General features: G+C 46.6%; 3 long non-coding RNA genes across 3 annotated transcripts; 1 reads left to right on the forward strand and 2 right to left on the reverse strand.

Moving 5' to 3' along the window:
- Positions 1 to 3,378: 3,378 nt before the first annotated feature.
- On the forward strand, positions 3,379 to 25,994 carry LOC137848954 (uncharacterized). The gene is made up of 4 exons (XR_011091603.1): positions 3,379 to 3,595; positions 23,414 to 23,493; positions 24,562 to 24,837; positions 25,110 to 25,994. It is a non-coding gene; the product is annotated as an uncharacterized lncRNA (long non-coding RNA).
- On the reverse strand, positions 6,546 to 8,270 carry LOC137848961 (uncharacterized). Its single transcript, XR_011091609.1, has 2 exons — positions 8,102 to 8,270; positions 6,546 to 7,829 (listed from the first exon to the last, which is right to left on the reverse strand). It is a non-coding gene; the product is annotated as an uncharacterized lncRNA (long non-coding RNA).
- Positions 10,094 to 14,232, reverse strand: LOC137848960 (uncharacterized). The gene is made up of 5 exons (XR_011091608.1): positions 14,140 to 14,232; positions 13,512 to 13,584; positions 12,099 to 12,178; positions 11,185 to 11,560; positions 10,094 to 10,298 (listed from the first exon to the last, which is right to left on the reverse strand). It is a non-coding gene; the product is annotated as an uncharacterized lncRNA (long non-coding RNA).
- Positions 25,995 to 26,604: the final 610 nt, after the last annotated feature.

Raw genomic sequence — 26,604 nt, forward strand, 5'->3', positions numbered from 1 at the left:
TCCACGGTGTACTTTAGACAGGTTTGCTCTGGTCCTCTGGACTCAGCATCCCCAAGGGATATTTCAAAGCTCTCGGAAGGACCCGTCATTATCTCTGACACTGCAGCCTCCAGTAGGAAGGGGTAAATATTCCTTGCCCTTGTGCAAAGGAACTACTCAGTTAGCTGTTTCTAACCCAAATCTCGGTGTTGTCTTCTATTGACAGACACCACCCGGCTAGCCAAGCTAAACCACTGAAAATGGAAGGAGTGGGACATCTTCCAAAGCCTGCTGCTGCTTCTAAGCAGAACTGCGCTGTAGGTGGGGACACAGCAAGAGGAAACGTCCAGGCCACGGTGGAACTGCAAGGCACCTGTCTGAGCCACACAACGAAGTCAGCGATTCCCAGTTGGAGACTGTTGCTCGACCAGTGACAAGCAGCTGCTGGAGCGCTTCTGGTTGCTGCTGATGGGTTCCCGTGAATCAGCCAGGGATAGGAGCTATGAGAACGACTGAAGCGATTTGAAGTTACCCGAAAGAAAGAAGAGAGGAGAGAAGAAGACAAGAGGGGAGGGAAGGGGAGGGAATAAAAGGAAGGGAGGGGAGGGGAGGGCAGGGGGAGGGTAGGATAGGATAGGGTAGGGTAGGGTAGGGTAGGGTAGGGTAGGGTAGGGTAGGGTAGGGTAGGGTAGGGTAGGGTAGGGTAGGGTAGGGTAGGGTAGGGTAGGGTAGTGTAGCATAGCGTAGAGTAGCGTGTTAGAGGGGAGGGGAGCATAGGAGAGTATAGGGTAGTGTAGGTGATCGGAGTTTAGGGGAGTGTAGGGTAGGATACGGGAGGGGAGTGTAGGAGACTGTAGGTGAGGGGGGCATAGGGTAATGTAGGGTAGTGTAGCGAACGGGAGTTTAGGGTAGGATAGGGGAGGGGAGTGTAGGAATGTGTAGGGTAGTCTAGGGGAGGGGAGTGTAGCAGAGTATAGGGACAGGGAGCATAGGGGAGCTGATGGTAGGGGAGGGGAGGAGACGGGAGGGGAAGGGAGGGGAGGGGAGGGGAGGGGAGGGGAGGGGAGGGGAGGGGAGGGGAGGGGAGGGGAGGGGAGGCAAAAGTGGGGAGAGGAGGCAAAAGAGGGGAGGGGAGGGGAGGGGAGGGGAGGGGAGGGGAGGGGAGGGGAGGGGAGGGGAGGGGAGGGGGAGGGGAGGGGAGGGGAGGGGAGTGCTACCATAAATAAAATTGCCAAATACATGACATTTTGGATCTGGAGCCAAATCTTTGTGTACATGTCCTCTCCCCGTAGCCCCACGTGCTGACCACCCACCCGAATCTATCATACTGTTGGTCAGAAAGAACAGGGAGCATAGGGGAGGGCAGGGGAGTGGAGGGAAGGGAAAAGAGGGGATGGGAGGGGTGGGGAGCGCTACCATCAATAAAATTGCCAAATACAATGAAGGAGCAGCAGAGCCTGCAACCTCCATTCCCCAACATCCTCCAACCACCCCCCACTGCTCTGTGGGAAATAGGTAGAAGAATCAAGACTGAGGTTTAGCCTGGGATGGAGGTAGTGTGGCGAGGTGGTTTTCTGTTTGGTTGGTTGGTTGGTTGGTTGGTTGGTTTTAAAGTTTTTAAATTCTCACTGTCCTACTTTGTGATCAGTTGGCAATAAATTCAATTACTCTTCCCCAAGCCAAGTCTGTTTTGTCCATGAAGCCATCTTCCAGTCCTGAAATAAGAAAGGAAACAGACCTGCAAGCAACTGTTACACAAGTGCAGGAAGAGTGACAAAGGAGGGTTTTGAGGCATGAAGGTACTGCAAGGATGCTCTGCTCTTTCCTCACTTCAGGATGAAAAGCACGGCACTAGTGGGTGGTCTGTGGTGGTAGTTGTTTTTTTGTTGTTTGTTTGTTTGTTTGTTGTTTTGTCAGCTCCACCCCACAGTATTTTGCTTGTTCTACTTGTTTTGGTGTGCCCCCATTCCCTCCCTCAAGGTAAAACATCCCTAGGGGCCATAACTTGCTGTTAGCAAACAAGATCTTGCAAAAGAGTGAAGTTAACATGGCACCACCTGCACTGGTGTATAAATAGTTCAAATATTTTCCCTCACTTTCCTGTAACTTTCCTGTAAATTGCTGGTCAGGAGATAACAAGTGGAGAAATTTAGGATAAGAGAGAGAAAGTTGTGTTTACTATTGCCCTGGAGTTTCTGTTGGTCTGGCCACGGAAATGGAGTACTCAAAATCCTCAGGACACTCAGTTTATGCCAGTTTTATCCTAAAACTGCAGTATTTCTAGGCCCTTGGGATTCTTATCAATTAAAACATACTTTTTCACGCACAGAAGATGCAAAAAAGTGCATCTACTGCAGTATGCAGACAGAGCCAGTCCTGTCTCTTGATTCCTTCTGCCTTCTGCCTGAAGAGCAGCAGACAATCGAGTTCTTGTCTTCAGTAGCTACGGCCTTAACCAACTGTGCAGTCTGTCCATTCATACACAGAGGAGGAAAAATAGCGTGGAATAACTCCTCTCCTTTGTGCTAACAGAGGAGGGTACAGCTTCCTCACTCCAACCCCACCGAGGCAAACCAGTCAGCAGTGCACGCCAGAGCCTCCGTCTCTTCCCCGTCTCATGATGTGCAGCTGGATCACTCTCCCTTCTATCCCCAGGATCGCTTTCAGCACAGTCACAGAAGGGTCAGACTCACAGCTTTAGGACCCATCAGAAGAGGCTTGCACTCTTCTGCCACCACACCCCCTATACACATGCAATTTCACACATGCAAAGAGACACCATGGATTGGGGAGTTGCACAGAGAGGAGACCACACCCGTTTGCCTGCCTGCAGTTTGACACCAGTAGGGAGGTAATTCCCGTCAGGAGTTTCCATAGAGATGACAGAATATGGCCCTAGGCTCCTGCTGCTTCTTTCAGCCCTAATTCTTCAAATCCATAGGAACGGAAGAAACCTTCCCAGCCAAGTGCTGCATATCTTGAAGGCTGGAGAACCCACAGCCTTCTGCTTCATTTCATTTTAAAGATCAATCCCAATGTCACTCCCATAGAAGTAGTGGAAGCCATCTGGCTGGCTTGGCTTTCTCTCCAAAGAAGACCAAATGAGAGTTGGTCACGGGTGAGGATGAGCCCTGACAGTTCCTGCATTTTGGTTCTCCTGCAGCCCACAAAGCTCTCACTGCCTTGCCTGAATTTGAACCCCTTTGGAACCAAATCTACAGATTATCTCTGTAAATCCAAAACAGCACTTATTCACCATGTGAACAACAAATGCCTGGGATGGTTAACAGCACTTAGGTGCAAAGGTCAGATATATGTAGCTGCATGTTACACATTTTTAGTCTGAATAGCACAATTTATCCTTTGACTCCATTTTGCTGTCACGTGGATATCAATTTGCAATCATTTGGTCTGTCCTCCCTTTGGTGGCTTCCGTGAGAAGAATCTAGAAGCTGCCCCCCGTTAGATAACGGCTCCACTGCTGGCCAGAGCCAAGCCAAGAAACGATGTCGCTTGTTCCTCTGGGAGAGCATATTGAAGAAAGGAGAACAAAAATAACAACAAAAAGCTGTTTCACAGGGAGAAAGAGAGGAGAAGCAGCCCTGCAGCCCCCCAGGTGAGTGCAGCAGGAGGGCAGGAGGCAGCAGCAGTTCCCCTGCGGGCTGTGCAGGGAGAGGCCCCCGGTGGAGCAGGCTGTCCCCCTGCACCCATGGGTCCCCCATGGAGCAGATCTCCACGCTGCTGCCCCCCTGTGGGTGGAGGAGCCCCCGGTGGAGCAGGTGGCTGTGGCCTGGAGGAGGCTGCGGCCTGTGGAGAGCCCCCGCAGGAGCAGGCCCCGGGCCGCAGCTGCAGCCATGGAGAGGAGCCCACGGGGAGCAGGGGCAGAGAGGGACCTTGGAGGAGGGAACTGTATCCTCTTTTTTCATCGGTGCTGAGATTGAGGATCAGGATTTCGTGGTAGGAATTTGTTTAGATGAACCAATTTACATCCATATGGGCTTTGTATGTTTGTTTCACCTTGTCTTGCAGGACCATCTTGGCTGGGTCTGCAGTGTTGTGCAAAAGTGAAGTTTTTCACAATAAAGAGCATCTTTTTTTTCGGGGAAAAGGCTGAGGTGGCCTTCGTCAGAGTCTTGTGACCTGAAAATGCAGAAAATGGGTGCATGGCTGGCTGGCTGGGTGGGTGGGAGTTGGGAATTCAGCCTTGGGATCAGAACTGGGACGTTGTTGGGATAGGAAATGATCAGTGGGATGGGAAGTGATGATGGGGATAGGAACTCATTGGGATGGGATAAATGGGTTTTATTTTTATTGCATTAAATCCACTTTATTGACTGTGTTGTACAGTATGGAGTTGTTTTATTACTATAAAATTATGATGATTATTATTTAATCTTATTAATTAAACAATTTTTATACGTTATTATATTATAAATTATAAATATTAATATTTATTGTATTGTTTTTATTCCTTTTCTACCCTATTAAACTCTCTTTATCCCAGTGCACTGCTTTGGACTTTAGTTTTCCTTCCGAGTCGTTGTGGATTCACTCCGGATGGGGGGACATTAGCGAACGCCTGTGTGCTTCAGATCCAAGGTCACCTTTGCCCTCAACTCAAGATACATGTTTGCATCTGTTGTCGTGAAACAATGTTAACAACATCAACAAAAAAGTTCCCTACTTGCCAGCAGCATCCCTACGTTTGCTGGGGTCTGCTCTGTGCATTTTGAAGACCGTTCCATGCTATTCAGCCCCTTCAGGAGGAAATGGATGGTTCTAGGAAAATGCGTCTTGACCTGATGCAAAGCTGTGACTCAGCACCCTGCAGCCCCCGCAACCCCTGGCATTTTACCTGCAGCCCCTCCAACAACTCTGATGTTCCCTGCATCGACTTCAACCACTGCGGTGGGACCTGAGGCCCCTCAAACCCGTGTCACTCGCCCTGCAGCCCCTCCAGCCCCTGGCATGTTTCCTGCAGCACCTCGAGCCCCTGGCATGTTCCCTGCAGCCACTCCAAGCCTGGCACAGGCCCTACAGCTGGCTGCGGGGACTATCCAGAAATCTGCTCCAGAAATACAGTGATGGCAAGGAGCCCTCCACTTCATTCTTCCTTTTTTTTCTAGCTGGAAGCATTCAGAGTTGTCAACGGAATTGGTTTGGAGGAGTAGGAAAGACAGAATTGCTGGGTTTCTGCTTTCTCCTCCATCCTATCAGACCACAACATGACAGTTGTCTTTCTTTTACATTCTTTTACACCTGGATCTTTCTCAGTTTTATGAGTGTGGGGTATTCCTTCTTTCTCCCTTTACCTTCCTCCCTCTCTCCCTCCCTCCCTCCCTCCCTCCCTCCCTCCCTCCCTCCCTCCCTCCCTCCCTCCCTCCCTCCCTTCCTTCCTTCCTTCCTTCCTTCCTTCCTTCCTTCCTTCCTTCCTTCCTTCCTTCCTTCCTTCCTTCCTTCCTTCCCTCCTTTCGTTCTGTCTGTCTGTCTGTCTCTCTTTCTCTGTTTCTGTCCAGCACTGATTTTATGGCTACGTGTGCATATCCACAGTGTACAGTTTTCTCCGTTCTGTTTCTTCCCTGAGTCTTGCCCCTCTTCCCTGCAACTGAACAGCATTGCCTTGATCAAGGAAGTGGCAACATGCGGCTTACACAGTAAACTGCTGAAATTACAGCTATAACCATGGAGTACAGCTGCCGATCAACACAAGACCACCAGTCGCTCACATTTCTAAACTGCTCGTCACAATTCTTCCGTATGTAGGCTGTGATGCTGCTCATTTCTTAAGCACCCATCCATTTCTTCTCTTCCCAGACCCTCAAGGTGTCCTGGTCAAACCACCTCCCTTCCTCTTGCCCCATCCGGCTCTCCCACCTTCCTTTTCCCTCAAGGCTCAACTTTTTTTTTTTTTTCAGCATAGGAGCTCCATAGAAGCTGCTGCTGCCCACCTCCGAGTTGACTAGGGCTGAACTACTGAAAAAGAAAAGAAAATCTATAAATAAGAGTGAGAGATGGTGAATACCTAACCATCTCTTAAAAGCAGGATTTTAAGAGAATAAGTAATTGATAAATGGAGTTAAGATCGGAGGGAAAAAAATCCACTGTTGCAATCAATAGAGTTAAGAAGTTTTTCAAGTACATTAGGAACAAAAATTAGAGTAATGACACAGATCTGATACGGGATGGGTATTGCTTCAGTGAGAAATGATGGAAAAAAACACAACACAACACATGTGTATGTGTTGTTGGGTATTTGTAAAAAAAAAAAGAAACAAAAAAACAGGTTAATGAAAACTGCATGCTCAATTAGATGATTTTTTTGTTGTCATTGGTAGGGAATTGTGTGCCTTACAACACAATATGTGTTATATATATATATTATATATGTTTTTTATATGTTTTATATATGTTTTAATAAAATAAGGAAATGATATTTTTTTTCTACGTTTGTGGTTTCCAAACTGTAGTTAATAAACATTAAACAAGATGCAATAGGATCTCGTTAACTCTATTGTTTGAAAAAAACAGTGGCCCTGATGGAGAGGTGCAAGTGAGAGGAGACACTATTCAGTATTTCTCTATGTTGTCATTTATTGGTGAAGATGAAAGTCTGCAGTTCATGTTCATTACACTAGCATGACAAAATGACCACAAGGGGGACTGTCTGGTAGTGAAAAGGAACTTCAGCATGGATTAAAAATCTTTGCCTTTCTTTATTCTGAACTGTTTTTCTTATGGCTGCTAGAGAGAGATTCTCTGCCTTAGAAATAAAACTGCCCAGGATGTTCTGATAAACCTGTAGGGTTATGGCACTTCTACCAAAACAGATTTCAAAAGGCAAGAAGTCAAAAAGCAACAATTCAGTAATCTGTGTACGCTTCTATATTAAGTTTTAAGATAACCTGGTTTATATTTAGTTCACACAAATTAACCAAACATAGCAGCATACAACCTAAGAAAAGCTTAAGAAATTTATTAGATGCACAGATAAAGTGCTGTAACAGAGAAACTTGTGTAAATCTATTCTAAAATAAATAAGGTACAGTTAAACCACCTTTGACTCGTTTTAACTCGGAAAGAAATAACCTAAGTTTTAATCATTTGAATTTTAAGGTCAAGGTGAAATATACCATAACTATAACAGTGGTTGTGATCTGTATCAACTATTGAGTCTCCTGTTCCTCTTGAGGTCTCCCAGAAACAGGAAGGCTATTGCAAAATGTATACATTAGACATAGTTCCTTTTACAGAAACATTTTTGTAATAAGGTCTGGTTGCTCAAATACATGTTAAAATATTTAACAAGGAAACAATTTTCTCCTGATCCAGTCGATCTTTTAAACAAGACAATGTATTTTTCCTATGACGCAGCCCACAGGAGGGAACAGAAGTAAACATCCTCCTTAACTGAAGACTGTTTTGCTTGAAGAACTAAACTATTGCATTATTATATGAGAGCAAGAAATATCCATTTGGGTTATCCCTTTCTCCAAACATGGTGCCCAGTGATACATGTATTTTTGCCTTAATCTCAAAGGCCCGTTTGTCTCCAGGTAAGGTACGTTAAAAAGAGATTCCCTTTAAGCATCTTATCACAAGAGCTCTTACTGCCTTTCCATCCGGGGAAGCTTGTGTGTTAAACTGCCCTTGGAGTTTTGGATGCTACTAGATTTCTGTGCTCTGTTATCCATAATTTCAGGCACTTCGGGGCTAACATGGCTGTTTAAGTCAATGCAATAATATTACCAATATATTCAACACTCAGAAGAGTCACCACAGTTTCCTTCACACACTCAGGATTTCAAATTCTTCTTCCAATTCAAATAGCTTGTCAGTAGATTCAATGAGTTCTGTAAAAAAAGATAAAGAAAAAAATGCTTCTAAAGACATGCCTGATTTTGTTCACTTAAAAAAAAAAAACTTTGAAAGACGCATTCCAGAAAAGTACTTTGTAAGAGTGAAAAAATAAATCTGTGCTAGCAATTGTATGGCTTGTTTGGATACATGCCTGCTATATATTGCTTGACACTCACAAAGGATAGTTATTCTACCTCTGATTATTCTTTTATTTGCTAACGAGGAACATAACATTGCACAATTAGGCTTTTAATCGGTGCCTTACCTGCTCCTGTGGTTGTCACTTCTGGTTTTGTTGGAGGTATGAAAGGAGGCCAGTGTGGCGGGTGCTTCTGGACCAGCTCCAACATCCGTAGACTCTGCTGCTTTAGAATCTCCTGAGGACAGAATGCTTTCATTTTAAAAGCTGGCTCAGGAGACGCTTCAAACACAAAACGTGTCTGCTTAATTGAAAGTGTTTTTTAATTACGCATGTCCATCAGGAAAAAAAGTCTTTATACAGACATACTGTGAAATCCAAGCACCATGGTCTCTGTAATACATCCCTAGTTCAAACACATCTGGAAGACAGATCTCTTGAACTGTACTACAAATTATCAGTCTTATCATCTTTTGATATCAGCTTTGATATCTGCAAACCTGTAATTTTGTTTACATGTAGCAAGCACACTAGGAATGTACAATATTTTCTGCTTTTTAAAAGAAAGTTGCTTGCATAGAACTCTCCTCAAGTTTTCTGTTGATCAATAGCACAAAAGACAGATCTATCAGCTCCTCCAAAGGGGAAAAAAAAAAAAAAAAAACGCATCAGATTTTGAAGGACAGGTTTTGGTCAGGAAAAAAGGTGTTCCTGAAGCCAAACGCTATTCCTCTTCAAAGAGAAGTTACCTTCTGTCCTGTATTTCAGTTATTTACAAACTGTTTTCCTTAGATGATTTTTTTTTTTTTTAAATAAATGCCTTTAGAGGTTGATGGTACTTTACATTCAGATGTCTGGTGCTTAGCTTAACAGCTGCATGCAGAAACATCCTCAAGTCTGTTTCCTGTGGCAGCCAGCACCTTCTGTTCTCCCTAGATCAGCAGGAGCTAGAGGCCTGCAGCACTTACAGAATCAGATCTTTAAGATAGCTGGGACTAACAGTCATAATTAGAACACGCAATCTATTATGTCAAACAATAAAAAAGGATCAGGAAGCAAATCATTGACACATCACTACAATATGGCAGTTAAACCTTAGTCATTTAGTGAGAATTAGAAGTTAAAAGCAAGTGTCACCCAGTAACACCTTCAAGTGTGTATGTTTACACCCATTTTCCAACTGGCAGGGTTTGTGGCTGGTAAAGTGCTGAACAATTTCCAATTAGCAATTCAGTAGTATTGCCTTACCCTGATGCTTTAACCCATAACTTTAACCCTGATGCAAACCCCTAACGAAATAGTCAAGCAAAAAATAGCAGCAGCTCCTGTGTGCTCCTCCATGGAGCGCCACCCAGTTCCTACAGTCCAGGTATCAGCAGAAGCTGAAAACTTGTAGATGATGGACCACCTAAGGAACTTTTCCATTCTGGTATCTATACTGAAAATATTTGCTCTTCATTATGATTTTGTCTGTCTCGTTGCATCATGCCACATTTTGCACAGTTACGTAGTTAAGTATTAAAACAAAACAAAACAAAACAAAACAAAACAAAACAAAAAAACTTTCTAAAAAGCAGCAGTATTAAAAAACAGGTATGTGAATGAATGACAGATACCGGTATCTTTACAGATTGTTTAAAGCTTTAGAAACACATCCCACTGGTGACAACTGCCAATCACCCAATCACAGGATACTGGCATGGGATCAGATCCAATTTTTTCAAATACCACAGTACCCCCATGACATTTTGGGTGAATTACAAATAATACATTTGTATTTGTAATTTGGGGTGAAATACAATAATTCCACTTAAACATTTTTAACTTATGATAGAAAGTAAGTTTAAGTAACTTGTCTAGAGGTGACCAAACATAAAGTAGTGATAGAATAAAACACGTAAACCTGTTTCAGTTCCTTGCTCTGACCATTATAATGCCTCTTGAAAGAAGTAAAAGCTGCTCAGTAAAGAAAACAAAGCGAGCTCCCTACAGTACAGACAGCTCCCCACTTGCCCTAAGATTCTCCATGTAGTTATGTACATACTACTATGTGTTGATCACAGAAGACAGCTTTGTGATCTTGGTTCTGTTCAAGGAGATGCATTGCTGCCCTTACCAATGTAGAGAGACATTACTTTGAGATAAAGTATATGCATTCAAGATTTCCTGACACTTACTAAAGCTACTGAAGGGTCCAAATTCATGATCTTCATTCTATGTGGGGCTTCCTGGCAGTGGAAACTCTCATCGTCAACCGTGCCATTTTCTTCTGAATCTACAAAGCTTTGAGTGGTGTGAGGGTCCAGATAGATCAGCTCATTGCCTGGATGGGTAAAAGCCGTATGTTAAAAATAAGCAAGTGACATTAATAAGCACTTGGTCCAGAACTGTAAAATAGAAATTAGATTGCCATCGCAGTCAGTATAATCTAGACTTTCCAGCTAGGGATTCTTTAAGAGAATCGGAAGGTTTAGACACAACGTTTCCCACAGGGTATTTAGTATAACTTCCTATTGTGACCTATTACTGTAATTTTTTGGTTGGATATGTTCTATCTTTGTCACATACTTTTATTTTTCCATGTGAGATCCAGTACTTTTTTTTTTTTTTTTTTTTTTTAAATCTCAATTGTTGTAAACACTAACATTTGACAGATTAAAAGGTACAGGATGTTCACAGATGCAATCTGTAATCCCACTAGGCATTCATTCAGAAATTGGAACAAAAAAGCCTAACTAAAACAGGTTAGGTTTTACAAAAGGACAAAATAGGGTTGCAAAATTTTGGCCCAAAGTGGGGTGAAATCTGAAGGAATGCATTTTAAATTAATTAGAGCAATACTTAATAACAGAAGGTATGCAAAAGGTGAAAAAGATACTGCTATCAGAAACAGTTTTGAAATACAAGAAAATAAAAGTGACATTTGACCAATACACTTGTCAAATGCTATCAGCTATTCTTAGTATGTTGCTCTTGTTGATGTCATCACTTATTTTTACACCTAGCTTTGGTGTTAACTTTCTGCTCCTGTTAAGGATCATCTCATACTGTTTCTAAACTCTTTTAGATATGCTTCTTCATTTATTTTATTCTATTCTCATCTTTCTTTACTTCTAGAGGTTCACGCTTAGACTCCTTACTATTTCCCCTTCAAAAAATGTTCTCTTTGGATCATCTGCACATTTGGAATAAGTTTCTTTTTTCCTTACCTAAAAATCCTATGAAATAATAGGCATTATTTGGTTTCCCTCCTAATGCTCCCAAAGACTGTGGCATCGTAAAGCATTCCTAGGAGTTCAAAAGGAATAAAGGAAATTGTAATTCATTTCTTTACTGACATCACAGATACCCAAACTTATTTGACAGTAACGAGCAATGAATTGAAAGAAAACCTTACTTTAAATGCATCAATATATACGGGATTTATATGATTTATCCCTAGTCGTAGAGGTATAATAAGCAAGAGGGGTTTCCAGCCTGTGCAGAGTCCTCCTGCGTTCTTGCTTCGGCCAAGAGCACTTCTGTGCAAATGTGCACTGCTGTGGGACGCGCTGCTGCTCTGAGGAGGGGACCAGCACATTTTCTCTGCAGGAATAAAACTAGAAATCAGTCAACGCACAGAGGAACACAAAGCAGATCTTCCTCTCAGTAGTGAATTAAGCTAGTTTGCCAGGGATCTTTATAGGGCACCCAAGACAAAACGAGCCGGGCATGGCAATTACAGCTATTTAGTAGAAGTAATTCTAGCAGACAGTATGTGCTGGCACGTCCAAGTGAGACGTTAGATAAATGATTGGGGGATGACAATTTAAGACTGCAGTGACATGTACTATTATTGTTATTAATACTGTCAAGCTTTGCCTATAAAACGCCAGAGAAATGAAATGGCAGAAATGATGACAGTAGAAATTCTTCAAGGAGCTCTTCACATCCAGTGATGTGAGCACGGAGTTGGCATCAGGGATCAAAAAAACACAACTGAGTTTGTATGTCCTTCTTCCCTCTTCTTACCCTTGCAAGACAAAGCCATGGCCCCCCAGGTATTTGTTCATGTTTAGATACATGCTGGCAAATGGAGTCAAATCAGAAACTGTTACCAGAAAACTGATGAGGTGTCACTTACTGATGTCTTCAATGACCACCGTATTGCCCATAGATACATAAACTGCTAATGAATTCCATTCATCAAATAAAGCAAGCTTCCTAGAAAACATTAAGGTACTAATTAATATAAACTAGTTGGATCAAAAGGGTAGCTTTACACTCAGAACCATTTATTTATTTTTTTTTTCTTAAGAAAAAACATCCTTTCTGCATTTTTTAAAGTCTCCATGTAAAAAAAAGAAAACTTTAAACATTAAATGTTTAATATCTTTAGAAAAATAGGTACTGAGTGGTACCAGGAAAAACATATGCGCTGCACCATGTGCAAACTGTTTTGTCTTACTGCTAAGTGCAGTGACAGTAACAGTCCAACTACATCAAGTTTATTACTTTTTATTGCACTCGACAGTCTCTGCAATGGGTTCTTGCCCAATTGTGTCTTTTCTCATCTGGAAAAGAAAAAAATTCCTATGCCAGTTTTGCAGATTACTTTTTGCTTAAGAAATTCCACTGAATTCAGTGGAATTACTTCTGCCTGAGCCTGCGTGCACAGCAGAAATGGGGCATTAAAAGCTAAATCAGCTAAGGGTTTGGGGCACCAAAACTTCAGTGGGAGACAGCAGCACACAGTTTTATGTCCACTTCTGCAAAATCCAAACCTTTGGGGAAGGCAGCTACACTCTTAAGCTGCACTGGCAGAATTAGCTGTTTCAAATAAGCCAGAAAGAAATGGGGGTGAGCGTTTCACCATGAAAAACTTGGCCATGAAAGATCTGGAGTCCAGGGCATGCTTCAGCTCCCCTCCCTCTTCAGATCATGTGCCTGTTCCAGGGTGTCAAAGACTTGCTGCTGAGCTCGCAGGACCTGTAGCCTAGCCCCTGCCTGAGGTAAGACACCTCCACGTACCCCTGGAGAACTGAGCAGCCTCAGTTCCTTTCAGTGTGGCTCCCAGACTATGAGGAGCTGCCCATCTTTATCCAGTAGCCTTGCTGGCAGAACTGCTGCTCAGAAAGGGAGGAATTGCAGCTCAGTTCCCTCCTCAGCCGAGATGGCTTCTCTCTGATGTTTCACACCACCACTCCGACCTACACGGTGGCACTCTTGACCTGCCAGAGCTGTGCCACTGTGCAGAAAGGAATATACATCTGTGGTGTGACTGGTGAGGGCATGCAGACGGCATAGCAGGAGACCTTCCTGCAGTTTCTTCTCCTCAGGCTCTTCCTTTATTAAAATTTAGAGGTCACCCATTCCCAACTCAGTATCTGCACACCGAGCTGTGGCATGACATTCCATGCTGCACTTGTAAAGAGATGGCAAGTACATTCCTGACTGTGGGACAGGGGGAGATGCAGCCTTCAAAACTCTGCCTGGGCCTTGTCTTGGCTGCCTCAGGGGAGTACGTTCTGAATGAGACTGGTATGATCTCACTTACTTTAGTACTTGAGCAACTGTATTTGGTCCAAACCATTCTCCAATTGACTTCCCCTCTCCAACACCCACCTGTGCTGTTTTCATAGTGAAAAAAAGACACACGTACACAAAATCAAAGAAAAATGAGACCATAAAGAATGTGGGAACAATATACAGTAAATACCGTGACTGTCAAACATTCTAGAGTAACTGCAATCTGTATTTAGCAATAACAATTATTTTCTCAATCTATGCTCTTTTCAAAACTTAGGGAGTGCCAGTTTCTTTAATAAACAAAAGGCTTCTAAACTATAATGAGAATTACAAGTTAACAAATGTTAGTGCCCCTTATTACAAATTACAGCAATAAGCTACAAGACTGTCTATTCTAACATTACTGACTCTGGTACCCAAGGCTTACAGAGTTTATCAAGAGCTAGATTCTAGTACATGGCTTTATTTAGGTCTCAGGGAATGTTTCTGTACTACTAGTCTTTGCGCCCATCTGCATACCTTTCTATTTTTGTATAAGCATACACATTGTCTTCACATCCACTTTTTAAAATTATGAATTAACATACTGCAAATTAGTGATTCAACACAGTAGAAATTTCAGTGGAAAAAAACTGAAAGTTTATGTTTGTTCTTACCCATCTGGTGGATTGAATAACAGCAAGCCTTCCTGTCGAGAAAGCATCGTAGGATTCTGTGATATTCTTCTGGTTGTTTTGTGTGTTTTTCCCATTGCCAATCTGAAAGGAAAAATTGATATAGAATAAAAAATGGTGACGTTTTCATTACACTGATCAAATGTCTAGACAGCAGAAAGCTTTATAATGAGATGTTAAAAGACATTTCAATTCATCTTGAATATTTACATTTTGTGTAGAGCTCCTAGAATTCCAAGCTTGTTATTTATCATCAAGCTGCCCTTTATCATCATAGGCTAGATTGTAAAAACAGGGAAAATAAAACAAAACAAAAACATCAACTGCAAACATATTCTGACGGATCATGCTGCGTGTTGATAGCCATTCCAGTATCTATGAGCTTCCAAGATTATTTAAAAGTACAGGCTGTGTTTAGACCTTGTTGGATTTCTAAGCACCCATTAAATAACAACATAAGATCCATACAGAAAGTCCAAACACTCCACTGGCAGCATCCTGGGATGTGACATGCATGCTTAAGAGCTTGCACCAGGGGGGTTTGGACCTCGTGCTGCTGACAAGCGAGTAGTGAAGAGAAGGGTAAGAGCACTGTCCCACGGTGGCAGGTTTTCCCTTGGCCTCAACTTGGGTGTTACACTAAAAGGTTTATAAAATAATGGCGACAGGATTCCCCATTTGTTCTCCTTCTATGCCTATTTCTCTGCTTCAGGCTGGGATGATTTCACCCAGCTGAATATGAATTGATTCATTAGGAACTGTTACCAGGGCATCAAAGAAAGTCTCACTAATAAATTCAGGGTTTGTGCTTTTAATGGAGTACTTACGAAGAAGCGTCTGCAGACAATACCGAAGTTCCCTCAGGACCAGCACTCACCTCTCCCTAAGTGTCTGCAGATCAGTGCTTGGGCCAGCATCATCTGCCCACATCGCAGCATACATCCCCAGCCAGCGTCCGACGAAGGACCCGTGCCTCCTGTTAGGAAAGTTCATCACAATCAGTGCAGGCTTTCAACTGGGTGCAGCACCACAGAGGACATTTCAGAGTGCTAGAAAACAGATAGGGCTGCTGAAGCCTCCATGAACTGTCCTACAGATAAAAGGCACAGAGCAAGACTTTGGTTCCATGCTGTTGGTCTAATTCTAATCTCTGCATTGCACAAATAAACAAAATTCATTTATTCCTTGTGGAGCTGACTTACTCTTTTCATTCTTCAAGCAGCATTCACAAACGATTTACTGCATGCTATACAACATGATCACCTGTTTACATACAGACATAAATAAACACTGATTTTAATAATCTTCATGTTTGCATAAACAGTTAAAATGATGCTCAAAATGCGCTAATACTCTAGAAATATTTTCCCAGCCTACGATGCCATCACTTATCTTGCTATTTCATTTAGAACAATGCAGCAAATCTGCAGTATACTCACCAATAGGCGAAAACTTTCTTCTATACGTAAACCACACGTAAACCACAGTAAACCACACGTGAACACACCTTGGCTTATTGTCTGACTTTGGCTTATGGTGCGTCTGTTGCTGTGTCCAGCACAGTGCAGCCCCTAAATTGCTACCAAAACCTTGCCACAAACCTCAATCCCCCTGTTAAAAGAGACCCTCTTGTTTGTTGCCCTTCTTTCGACACTCTCTAACAGGTTTATGTCTTCATACATATATATACAACAAAACATCAAAGAGCTCAGCAAGGTCCACCAAGGAAAGGAAGCAATGCAGGAGAAAGAAGACAGGACAACAGGGAGAATGGGCAGCATAAGGGAGGAGGCAGCCAGTGGCCTTAAAAACAAAGCCTAAAAAATAACTTCCACTAGTGGGACATAGTGAATTGGAGCTCTGGGGTCTGCATCTAGAGATGTCTTTTCTATTTATCGTGTTGTTGCGGAGATGGGTCCTCTGGCTTTGGTTGTGTTTTTTCATGTTGGGCAATTATCTCCCAAGAAGAACCCCCTGTTGGACAGAAAGGTAGAGGTGTGCTCCAGAAACACAGTGATGGCAAGGAGTCCTCCACTTCATTCTGGCATTTTTTTCCAGCTGGAAGCATTCCCAGTTGTCAACGGAATTGGTTTTGAGGAGTAGGAAAGACAGCATTGCTGGATTTCTGCTTTCTCCTCCATCCTATCAGACCACATCATGAGAGTTGTCTTTGTTTGATGTTCTTATGTCGCGTTCTGTTATTCTACATTTTTTTCTCTCTGATGTGATTTTATGTTCTTCTGTTACGTTATGTTCTTATGTTCACAACAGGACTCCTTGCCAACACCGCCTCACAGACACCTGGGCCAAAGAGCAGGGCCTTGAGCGGCTAGCTCACCATGACAGAGCTCATTTCCTTCCCAGTAGCTGCCAGGTGCCCTCTGGGGGCATTTCGGGGCTACAGCATGGGAAGACTTCTTTGGGGTGGGAAGCCATTGGGCTAGGAAATGGGCAATGTTCCCTAGGAAGGAAATCCCTGGGAAGCAAAAGCCTTGGGATGGGAAGTCTTGAATGGGGTGGGTACCATTCCCTGGGGAAGGAAGTGCTTGGAGAAGTCCTCCAAGAGAGGGGAATTCTTTGGGACGAGGTCTCTTTGGCTGAAGAAACGCTTCGTGTTGATGGGGCAGATTTCGTCTGGGTTGCTGGGAATGTGCCATGCGGTGAAATGGCAAGGATGGGCACTGCCGCTGAGGCCGAGAAGCTGGTCCTGGGCTGGGCAAGCCTTGGGCCGGGCAAGTGGTGGTGTGGAAGCGTCCTGGGCATGGCAAGTGCTGCGTGGGAGGGAAAGCCTGCTGGGGATGGCCAAGTCTTGCGCTGGGCAGCCTGCTTGGCTCCAAAGCCTGCAGTCCTCCCCAAGATGTCGGCGAGGGGCTGGTCAGCCGTTGGGACGGAACCCCCGTTGCCCGCGTTCCCCAAGCAACCGCCCCACTCTCCAGCCACCATGGCAGGTCCAGCAGCCGGCTCCCGCTCCTCCCGGGGCTGCGGCCCTGCTGGCGAGCCCAGCGCCCCAGAGCTCAGCCCAGCGCCCTTTTTCCCACAGAGGGTTTCCCCAGACGGCTTCCGCGGCTTCCGCAGACGCAAAACTCCCCCTTCGTCGTCCCAGCCGTGCCGCCAACGGTGGCTGCCTGGCTGCTTCCCTCCCTCCCCGGAGCGATGGCGCTGCCCTTGCAGCCCCCGCAGGTACCCACCCTCCCCTCCGCACTGCCCCAGGCCACCGTCTGGCACGTGGTGCCGGGGGTCCAGGGGCAGGTGCTGCAGCTCCCCGCCAGGGTGCAGCTGCCACCTGGGGGGCACCTCCCAGCCCAGGGGCACCACCTGCAGCTTGGGCAGCTCCCCGCCGCCGCCGTGGGGCAGCTCCCTGCTGTGGGGCAGCTCCCCCACAGCGCTCCTCTGGGTGCCCCCAGTGTCTCCCAGCCCCTGCTGATGTGGACGGGGACGCTGGTGCCCCAGGATGGTGCTCCCCTCTGCTTGGGGCCCAGGGCCATGCTTCATGGGGAGCTCCTGCACCCCGCAGGCACCTGCCTACTGCAGGCCCCTGCCTACCCCGGTCCCCCACCACTCCTCGTGCCGGGGCCTCCGCTGCGGGGGCAGGCGCTCCCCGCGCCCCGCACCCTCAGCAGCAGCCGGGGGCAGCTGCCGGAGCCCTGCTTGCATGCCGTGGGGCTCAGCGAGGACCAGGGGCCCCCGCTGCCCGGCCCCACTCCCCCCGAGCCTGCCCAGGCTCCAGCGACCGCCAGCACCCAGACGGCGACGCCCGACGGTGAGTTTGGGGCTGGCCCAGCCGGCCGCTGGGCGCCCCACACCCAGGAGCCATGGCAAAGCTGGCAGCGGGGGATGCTTGGGGGATTGCATTGGCTTGCTTTTTCCTCAGCGGCGACACTTGCAGAGGTGCCTGAGGAGCCCCTGGAGCTGCTGGAGCTGGGCCCCGATGCCTTCGCCGAGGCCTTTCCCCAGCTGGCAGGGGACAGCCAGCAGCTGCAGCACCTGCAGGACCAGCTCCCGGCCGACCTGGACAGCTCCGGCTTGGAGGAGCTGCTCAGCTGCCTCGATGCCGTGGAGCCCCAGGACGCCTTCGCCGCTGTCCCCAGCAGTCCTGTCCTCAAGCGCTTCCTCTCGCAGCTGCCCGACCTCTGCGAGGACATCGAGGAGCCCAGCACACAGGGACTGGCAGCCACCAGAGCGCTGGGTGAGGTCCCCTCAAGCCCTGGGCTGCACCCCGACAAGGTGCAGGCTGGGCGGGCGCTGCAGACCCCTGCAGCTGCTGTGCCGCCACTCAGCTCCCCCCTCAAGCCTGCAGCCCGGCCCCAGCTCAGGAGAGCCCTGCCCAAAAGGCCCCCCCTGCAGGAATTCATCCCTGCCCGCAGGAGAACCCTGCCCCAGCCTCCCTTGGCTCCCCTCAAGAGGCGCCCCGACCCTGACTGCCTCCCTGCCCGCAAGAGACCCCTGCCCCAGCCTCTCCCCAAAAGGCCCCCCCAGCAGGAATTCATCCCTGCCCACAAGAGAACCCTGCCCCAGCCTCCCTTGGCTCCCCTCAAGAGGCCTCAACTTCTCCCAGCCCTCAGGAGAGCCCTGCCCAGTCCCCCTCGCAGTCCCCTCCAGAGCCCCCCGCTCTGGAGGGGACTGCCCACGGCTCTGCCCACGCAGCCGCGCACGCTGCAGCGTCCGGCGCAGCCCTGCGGGGACTACGTGCCCTGCGTGGGGCCCTGGGCGGGCGGCGACGCAGCGCCCACACCGCTGGAGGAGCAGGAGTCGTCGGTGCCCATCACGCCGCAGCAGCGTCCCGAGCGGGAGCGCCTCAAGAAGCTGGCCCAAGAGGAGCGGCAGCGGGCGGCCCACCACATGAAGATCGGCCCCGGGCAATTCTTCGAGCAGCGGCAGAAGGACCACGCCAGAGCCTACTCTTACGGCTACCCGTGACCGACCTCGGGCTTCTCCTCGACGGCCCCCGCAGCACCCAGGCCCGCTCAGCACGCAGGCAGGCACAGAGACCTCTGCAGGCACCTGCTCCAGCTTCAGCCACGCTCCTCAGCCCTTGCCCCTCTCGCTTGCCCTCTCCCCTCTCTCGTGCTGGACCTACGCACTGCTTGCCACTCTCAGGGATGGGCAACGGCAAATGCCAATGGCAAATGCGCGCGCGCCTCACCCAGGAAGGTGGCAATGGCAAGCTGGGGGGATGCTGGCAGCAGCTGGGCTGGGAAAGCTTGCCCATGGCAACTGCTGCTTGGGACACCAAAGGGCTGAGAGACAAGACTTAGCTCGTCTTTCGGGTCATTGCTCTTCTTTGCTGCCTTCTGGATTACATTCCTCTCCTTGGGTGCTCACTCAGCAAGGCCTCTGCCTGCAGCTCTTCTTGCACTGGGACACCGAGGGGATCAGAACTGGGACGTTGTTGGGATAGGAAATGATCAGTGGGATGGGAAGTGATGGGGATAGGAACTCATTGGCACGGGAAAAATGGGTTTTATTTGTATTAAATTTACATTTTAAAATTTTATTTAATTTCCTGGGATTTATTATTTATTTAATTAAATCCACTTGATTGACTGTGTTGTACAGTATGGCATTGTTTCATTATTATAAAATGATAAGTATTTAATATTATTAATTAAACAATATTTCTATATTTTATACTCGTAAGGGGGTGTCGAGAGGCAGGAGACCTTTTCTCCATGAACACCAGCGACAGGACCCACGGGAACGGGGTTAAGCTGAGGCAGGGGAAATTTAGGCTTGACATAAGGAGGGGGTTCTTCACATAGAGGGTGGTTGCACACTGGAACGGGCTCCCCAGGGAAGTGGTCACTGCACCGAGCCTGTCTGAATTTAAGAAGAGATTGGACTGTGCACTTAGTCACATGCTCTGAACTTTTGGGTAGACCTGTGCGGTGTCAAGAGTTGGACTTGATGATCCTTAAGGGTCCCTTCCAACTCAGGATATTCTATGCTTCTATGATTCTATGATACATTATAAATTATCAATATTCTCATTTCTTATTTTGTTTGTTTTTATTCCTTTTGTACCCTATTAAACTCTCTTTATCACAGTGCACTGGTTTGTTCTTATACTTTTTCTTATACTGTGGAGCCCAAAACTGCACTCAGTACTCAGTACATGGAATACCAAGAGAGACTGCCTGGCATTTTCTCTTCTCTGCAGAAGCTCTGTTGCTAACACTGTCCAGAAATCACCACTGTCACAGACAGTAGTAGCATTCCCTCCTCCCACAGTTGGTTCTTCCCCCCCAAGACTTAGACACCATCCAGAAAAATAAGAAGAATAATACTAATAAAGTAAATAAAATAAAATAAAATAAAATAAAATAAAATAAAATAAAATAAAATAAAATAAAATAAAATAAAATAAAATAAAATAAAATAAAATAAAATAAAATAAAATAAAATAATAAAATTAATTAAAATAGTCAAAAGCCGTCAGGAAGGCAGTGGTGCAGACTGTGGAGAGCCTGGGTTCAAATCCTTCTTCTGTGAGGCTCTGAACCTATATCCCACCACAATCTCTCTGCTAATGTATGGCAGGGAAAGGAGGAAGAAAGAACATATCTCCTGCACTTTCCATTTATTGTTGACTGACAATTCTGTAGAGTTATAAAGCCTCAATCAGTGAGATACAGGGTTCTTCTCACATTGTCTCACTGTGCCCTAAGCGGAACAGCTCTCATTTAATAGATGCTTCACCACAAAATCATGAGTCATCTGCAGTTTTGAACTTTTCTGGGATCAAGTCCCTTCAGATGGTTGAGGAATCTGCTCCAGCACCTATGTAAACTAGCTCTACTAAGCTAGTGAGTGAACAAGAGAGAAATCCTCTGCTAGATGACTTGACAAATTGGGTCTGAAAATAGTGTTGAGGCAGAATAGTCCACGATTTTTGCCTTGGGTGCACAGAGGGATTGGGTGTTGTAGACTTCTTTTATTCTTCATTAAGATAAACATTTTCAAAAATGTGCTTGTTCAACCTTGCTCCCATTGTGTGCATGGGAGGGAGATAACTGAACGTGGGGAGCGTTGCTTGGATCCTGCAAGTGGCTGAGGTCCAGTGGGGTTGGAGGCTTTCTTCCTCCTTTTGGAAATGCAAAGCAACCCTGCACCTCCCCTGCACTTGCAGGAGGATCATGACAGCCCAAAGCACAGCGGCTTTGTAATTGCTGCATACACTTCGATCGGATTTACGTGGCAAGGGTTTGGTAGCAGAGGCCTGCAGGGATGGCGTCTGTGAGAACAGTCCAGACAACAGCCAGCTCCAGATAGCTCCAAAAGGGCCCCGGCGCTTGCCAGAGCTGAGCCAATAAGCGATGTTGTTTGCACCTCTGGGAGAGCAGATGGAAGAAGGGGGAAATACTGCTGCACAACAGAAGCTGGAAGAGCAAGGAGTGAGAAGCAGCCCTGCAGCCCCCAAGGTGAGTGCAGCAGGAGGCAGGGGGTGCTCCAGGCTCACAGCAGCAGTTCCCCTGCGGCCTGTGCAGGGAGAGGCCCCCGGTGGAGCAGGCTGTCTCCCTGCACCCATGGGTCCCCCATGGAGCAGATCTCCACGCTGCTGCCCCCCTGTGGGTGGAGGAGCCCCCGGTGGAGCACGTGGCTTTGGCCTGGAGGAGGCTGCGGCCCATGGAGAGCCCCCGCAGGAGCAGGCCCCGGGCCGCAGCTGCAGCCCCCCCGTGGAGAGGAGCCCCCGCAGGAGCAGGGGGGCTGGGGGGAGCTGCCGCCCAGCCGTGGGGGACCCGTGCTGGAGCAGTTTGCTCCTGGGGTATGGATGGATGGAGCCCGTGGGACGGAGCCGTGTGGGAGCAGTGCTTGAGGAGCTGCTGCCTGTGGGCAGCCCGTGTGGGATCAGCTGGGGAAGGACGGCATCCCGTGGGAGGGACCCCACGGGGAGCAGGGGCAGGGAGGGACCCTGAGGGTCACTCTGCTGAGTCTGCTTTGCCCGTCACGATACTTGTTGAGCCATCGCCCTGTCCTTATCTCAGCCCTGGAGCCCTTTGCATCATATTTTCTCCCCCTTTCCCTTTGAGGAGGGGGAGTGAGAGAGCGGCCGTGGTGGAACTCGGCTGCCCACCCGCTTTGAACCACCGCAGTTGCAAAGTCCTGGGAAAGATTTCTTTCAAGAAATTAAACAAGGTGTTTAACAAAGAAATGCAGAGTTTCCTTTTGAAGGCTTCCTGGAGAATTGGGCTTCTTTCCTATTCCCAGCTCAGAGGAAGGGAATTGTTGATTTCACCTTCTTTTTTCTTACATGGAAATCAAAGGTGAACTGCTCTACAAGGACGGGCAACGTCTCAGAATCAAGCTCTTTTGCTCTGTAGTCCTTTCTCAAGGAAAAGATTGATCACCCACCTTCCACAGATGTAGGGGAGCAGAGAATAATTTGGGAACTACTCTAATTCAAGTCAGTTTGGGCATAGTGGTACTTCCCTAGCTGTTTCTGAGACAGACGCATTAGCAACAGAGAGTGTTGTGCCGTCACTGGGAGGCGCCTGCGGTGATGACTTCAGAAACAGAACTGAATTGTGTCACCACAGCACTTTGGCAACAGCTGCCTCTGTGCACGTTTAGCTGGGAGGCACAGAGAAGGGTGCTGGATGCGATGAAACCACGTGAGGAGTTGTGGATCTCCCCTTGAGGTGCACAGAGAGGGACCATGCCCTTCTGTAAGTGTTCTGATGCTTGGCTGAGGAAAAAAATGTGGTTTTGTTGTGAATGCTTCATTGTAGTATTCTGTAGTTTGTGTCAAGTCCTTACAGAAGCCTCAAGGTTGGTACTTTGCTCAATGATGGAGCTGCACAGAGTGAGAACAGACCCAATGTACGGGGGAGGGCCTCTGCACGTTCTCTTCTTCCTACAGACGATCAACAAATAAGGGGAGACAGAGAAGAGTGTGCTGTGGTCCTCCCATAGACCGCAAGTACTAAAGCATAAACAAGAGGCTTAAGAGTCCCCCTGTCATGTTAAAATTCAGGACAGCAATGGACTTCCTCACACGGGCTGGCCTGTCGACTAGCGTCTCAGGCTGTGGCGTATGAAGATGCACTCCATCTGCTTTCAGGGTAGCAATGGCAGTGGGCAAGCTGCCTGACCTTAACATTTGTCATTTCATTTCTCACCTGAGTTTTGGTGGTTCTCCACGATTCATTCTTGGTCTAGAAAAAAAAAAAAAAAAAAAAAAAAAAAGTGAATTTGGATCAAAATAAAAGGATAAAAGGATTTCCTTTCCATTCATTACATGTTCTTACCTTTGTAACAGATTTGGTTATTGACTTAGAAGGCAAATATCTGGCCAGACTGCAAGACTTGTGCTCGCAGCGTGGGACAGCTCTCGTAAAGGTGATTCAGGGCAGTTTCTGGAAAACAAGACATCAGATCTCCAAAACACTTCCTTTGTGCTAATGTAGGAAGGGTGAGTAAGTGTAAAGGTAAGAGCCCAGATACCGTAAGAAGCAGAAAGTGTGAAGGAAACTTCCTTCTGGCTGATACAGCTCCATATCTAGTTGTCAAGTATGAAGAGAGCAGTGCTAAGTTTCTTGGGGAGAGGAAAACAAAGAGGCTGGGAGAGTGTACAAAGAAAAAAATGGGATGAGCTATTTCAGGAAATCCTAGTAACTGGAAATAGAGATTGGAAGAGTGCTTTAAGCCAAGACAGACATGTTTTAAAACTAAAACCTAGGAGTTGAATGAACCAAGAAATGAATCCCTTTTGATTATGCAGTTGTGTCCAGCGTTATCTTGGGAAATATGGTTTCCACATAAAACGTATCTGGGGTTTGAAGTTCTCCTACGGCCCTTCTCTGTGTATTCCCTACTGTTTGGTAAGCGCTGAGGTCACACTGCAGACAGCAGCACGTCCTCTCCCCACTACTTAGCTGTCTGTTCTCACAACACGTCTAGGAACAGAATGGCTTGGACACAACTGCGCCTAGGACCGAGTTCATTCAAGCTGCTGGACGAGGTAAAAGCTCTGGACAAGCGAAGGGGAGGGAGGGATGGGTGGACATACAATATGATCACTTTAATCTCATTTCTCTAAGAATCCTGGCTGAGAAAACAAAACAAAACAGAATCAAAAAGAACAGAACAGAACAGAACAAATGAAGCAAGCAGCTAGCTTGCTGGAGACATTGTCTGGGAAGCAGTGAAAACACTTGCAAACAAAAACACGTCAAAGGACTAACTCTTTGAGCTTAATTCTAATCCAACAGCATAACCTCAAAGTCCTGTTTCTGTTCGTAACAGGCTGGTCCAGTAACATGTCCCATTGGATGACTTTGCAGCATAGATGTCAGGAATGCAGCTTGGGATCCCCTCCTTCTACTCAGAGTTCACTTTGAAGGGATGAGCAAGTAATTCTTCCTGGGTTGACGGAAATCTAAAGTCTGTTTTCTCACACTCTTCCAGACGCTTCTCTGTCCATCGGCCTGTCCTGCCAACTCTGGTGTGAGTGTGAAGTTGTGGCAAGAGGGATTTCCCATTCCTATTTGACCTGATGGACACCAGCTTTCCTCGGAAATGGCTGATGTTGCTGAGGAGGCAGCAGTATCAAAGCCCTTGCTGATGAAGGTACAACAAGCTGGGGAGGCTTTGGCATTTCTGCACAACGCTGCTCCCTGACTGTCACTCCAGACTCAGATTCGGAAAGAAGCAAAGCAAGCTAGAGGAAAACTGGATGTCCTGGTAATTTTCTTTTCCTTTTATTTCTTCATTCTTCACTTGTAAGAAAATCTAAATCTTAACCCTTTGTTTGAAAACACGGCTTTACGGAAATGCTTATGGGTGTGCTCCTTCACCTTGTGTGGAACCTGCTTCACCTCGCTTCAGCTATAGGACACCTATGCTCCAATTTATGCTTCCCATGATAAAGCGGTGTTCTTTCGGTATTCTTTTCTGTGATGCTTGCAGGCGAGGTTGAAAAGAGTTGTCAGTAGGATTCTTCGTTTCCTTTGCAGTATCCAAAGCTCCGTATTACCGTGGATCTTCTCCTCTGATCTGGAAAGCTTCACAGGCCAAAAGAGAATTGAGATGAAGAAGGAAATAGTGAATGCTGACCAATATTGCCAAGTACCACCCGTAAGTTTTGTGAAAGAATCCGGTGCATTTCTGTAGTGGTAGAAAGTTCATAAAATCATCGTCGTGCACTTGAAGGCAAGCAATGCTGTAAAAATGAAGAATGCAAGGCCCTGCTTAAGGACAATCTTCAGGCTGCTTCTAGATCAACAGCTTATTTGCTTCTTCCACAACCTCATCTCCGCTTGCTTAGAAGTTGTGAAGGTCGGAAGCACACTCCGTCTTTTTCATCCCCTCTGTGTATCTTTTCCCTGACAGCAACTTCTGTCTTGGCTCTTCACATCCAGCCAGAGCAGTTGCTTTGCCTCCGCAACCTGCAGGCTGACCTCTCGTGTGTACCTGTGCTGGACTGAGGGTAATGCTTGTAACGCACACAGATGCTGCATTCACTGTGACTTTTAGAAAAGAGAGCAAGAAGCTAACCTGCACAGCAGACTCTTAGGTTTCTCTCTCTCTCTCTCTCTCTCTCTCTCTCTCTCTCTCTCTGCATATATATTTCAGTACTTATTTACTTCTTTAAAGATACCTTAAATAGAATAGATACTTTAAGAAAGCTTACTTGTTCTTCCCCTTTCCTTGTTTTTAACGTTTGCTTTTCTAACCAATCCTTAATGTTACAACATTGGATTGATGCAGTACTCAGTCCTTAGAAGTTCTCAAAGCACATCAGTGATTTCTCTATTTCTCAACCTTTCCATCTTCATTGAGATCTCTCATCTGAATTTAGGTATGAGGTGAAGAAGAACACTGCAACCAGCTGAAGCCGTATCAGACACATACTTCTGCTAGGAAGTCATTCCGAGGGATTCCACGGTGTACTTTAGACAGGTTTGCTCTGGTCCTCTGGACTCAGCATCCCCAAGGGATATTTCAAAGCTCTCGGAAGGACCCGTCATTATCTCTGACACTGCAGCCTCCAGTAGGAAGGGGTAAATATTCCTTGCCCTTGTGCAAAGGAACTACTCAGTTAGCTGTTTCTAACCCAAATCTCGGTGTTGTCTTCTATTGACAGACACCACCCGGCTAGCCAAGCTAAACCACTGAAAATGGAAGGAGTGGGACATCTTCCAAAGCCTGCTGCTGCTTCTAAGCAGAACTGCGCTGTAGGTGGGGACACAGCAAGAGGAAACGTCCAGGCCACGGTGGAACTGCAAGGCACCTGTCTGAGCCACACAACGAAGTCAGCGATTCCCAGTTGGAGACTGTTGCTCGACCAGTGACAAGCAGCTGCTGGAGCGCTTCTGGTTGCTGCTGATGGGTTCCCGTGAATCAGCCAGGGATAGGAGCTATGAGAACGACTGAAGCGATTTGAAGTTACCCGAAAGAAAGAAGAGAGGAGAGAAGAAGACAAGAGGGGAGGGAAGGGGAGGGAATAAA

This window comes from Anas acuta, unplaced genomic scaffold (assembly GCF_963932015.1).
Source record: "Anas acuta unplaced genomic scaffold, bAnaAcu1.1 SCAFFOLD_50, whole genome shotgun sequence".
Classification (NCBI taxonomy): domain Eukaryota; kingdom Metazoa; phylum Chordata; class Aves; order Anseriformes; family Anatidae; genus Anas; species Anas acuta.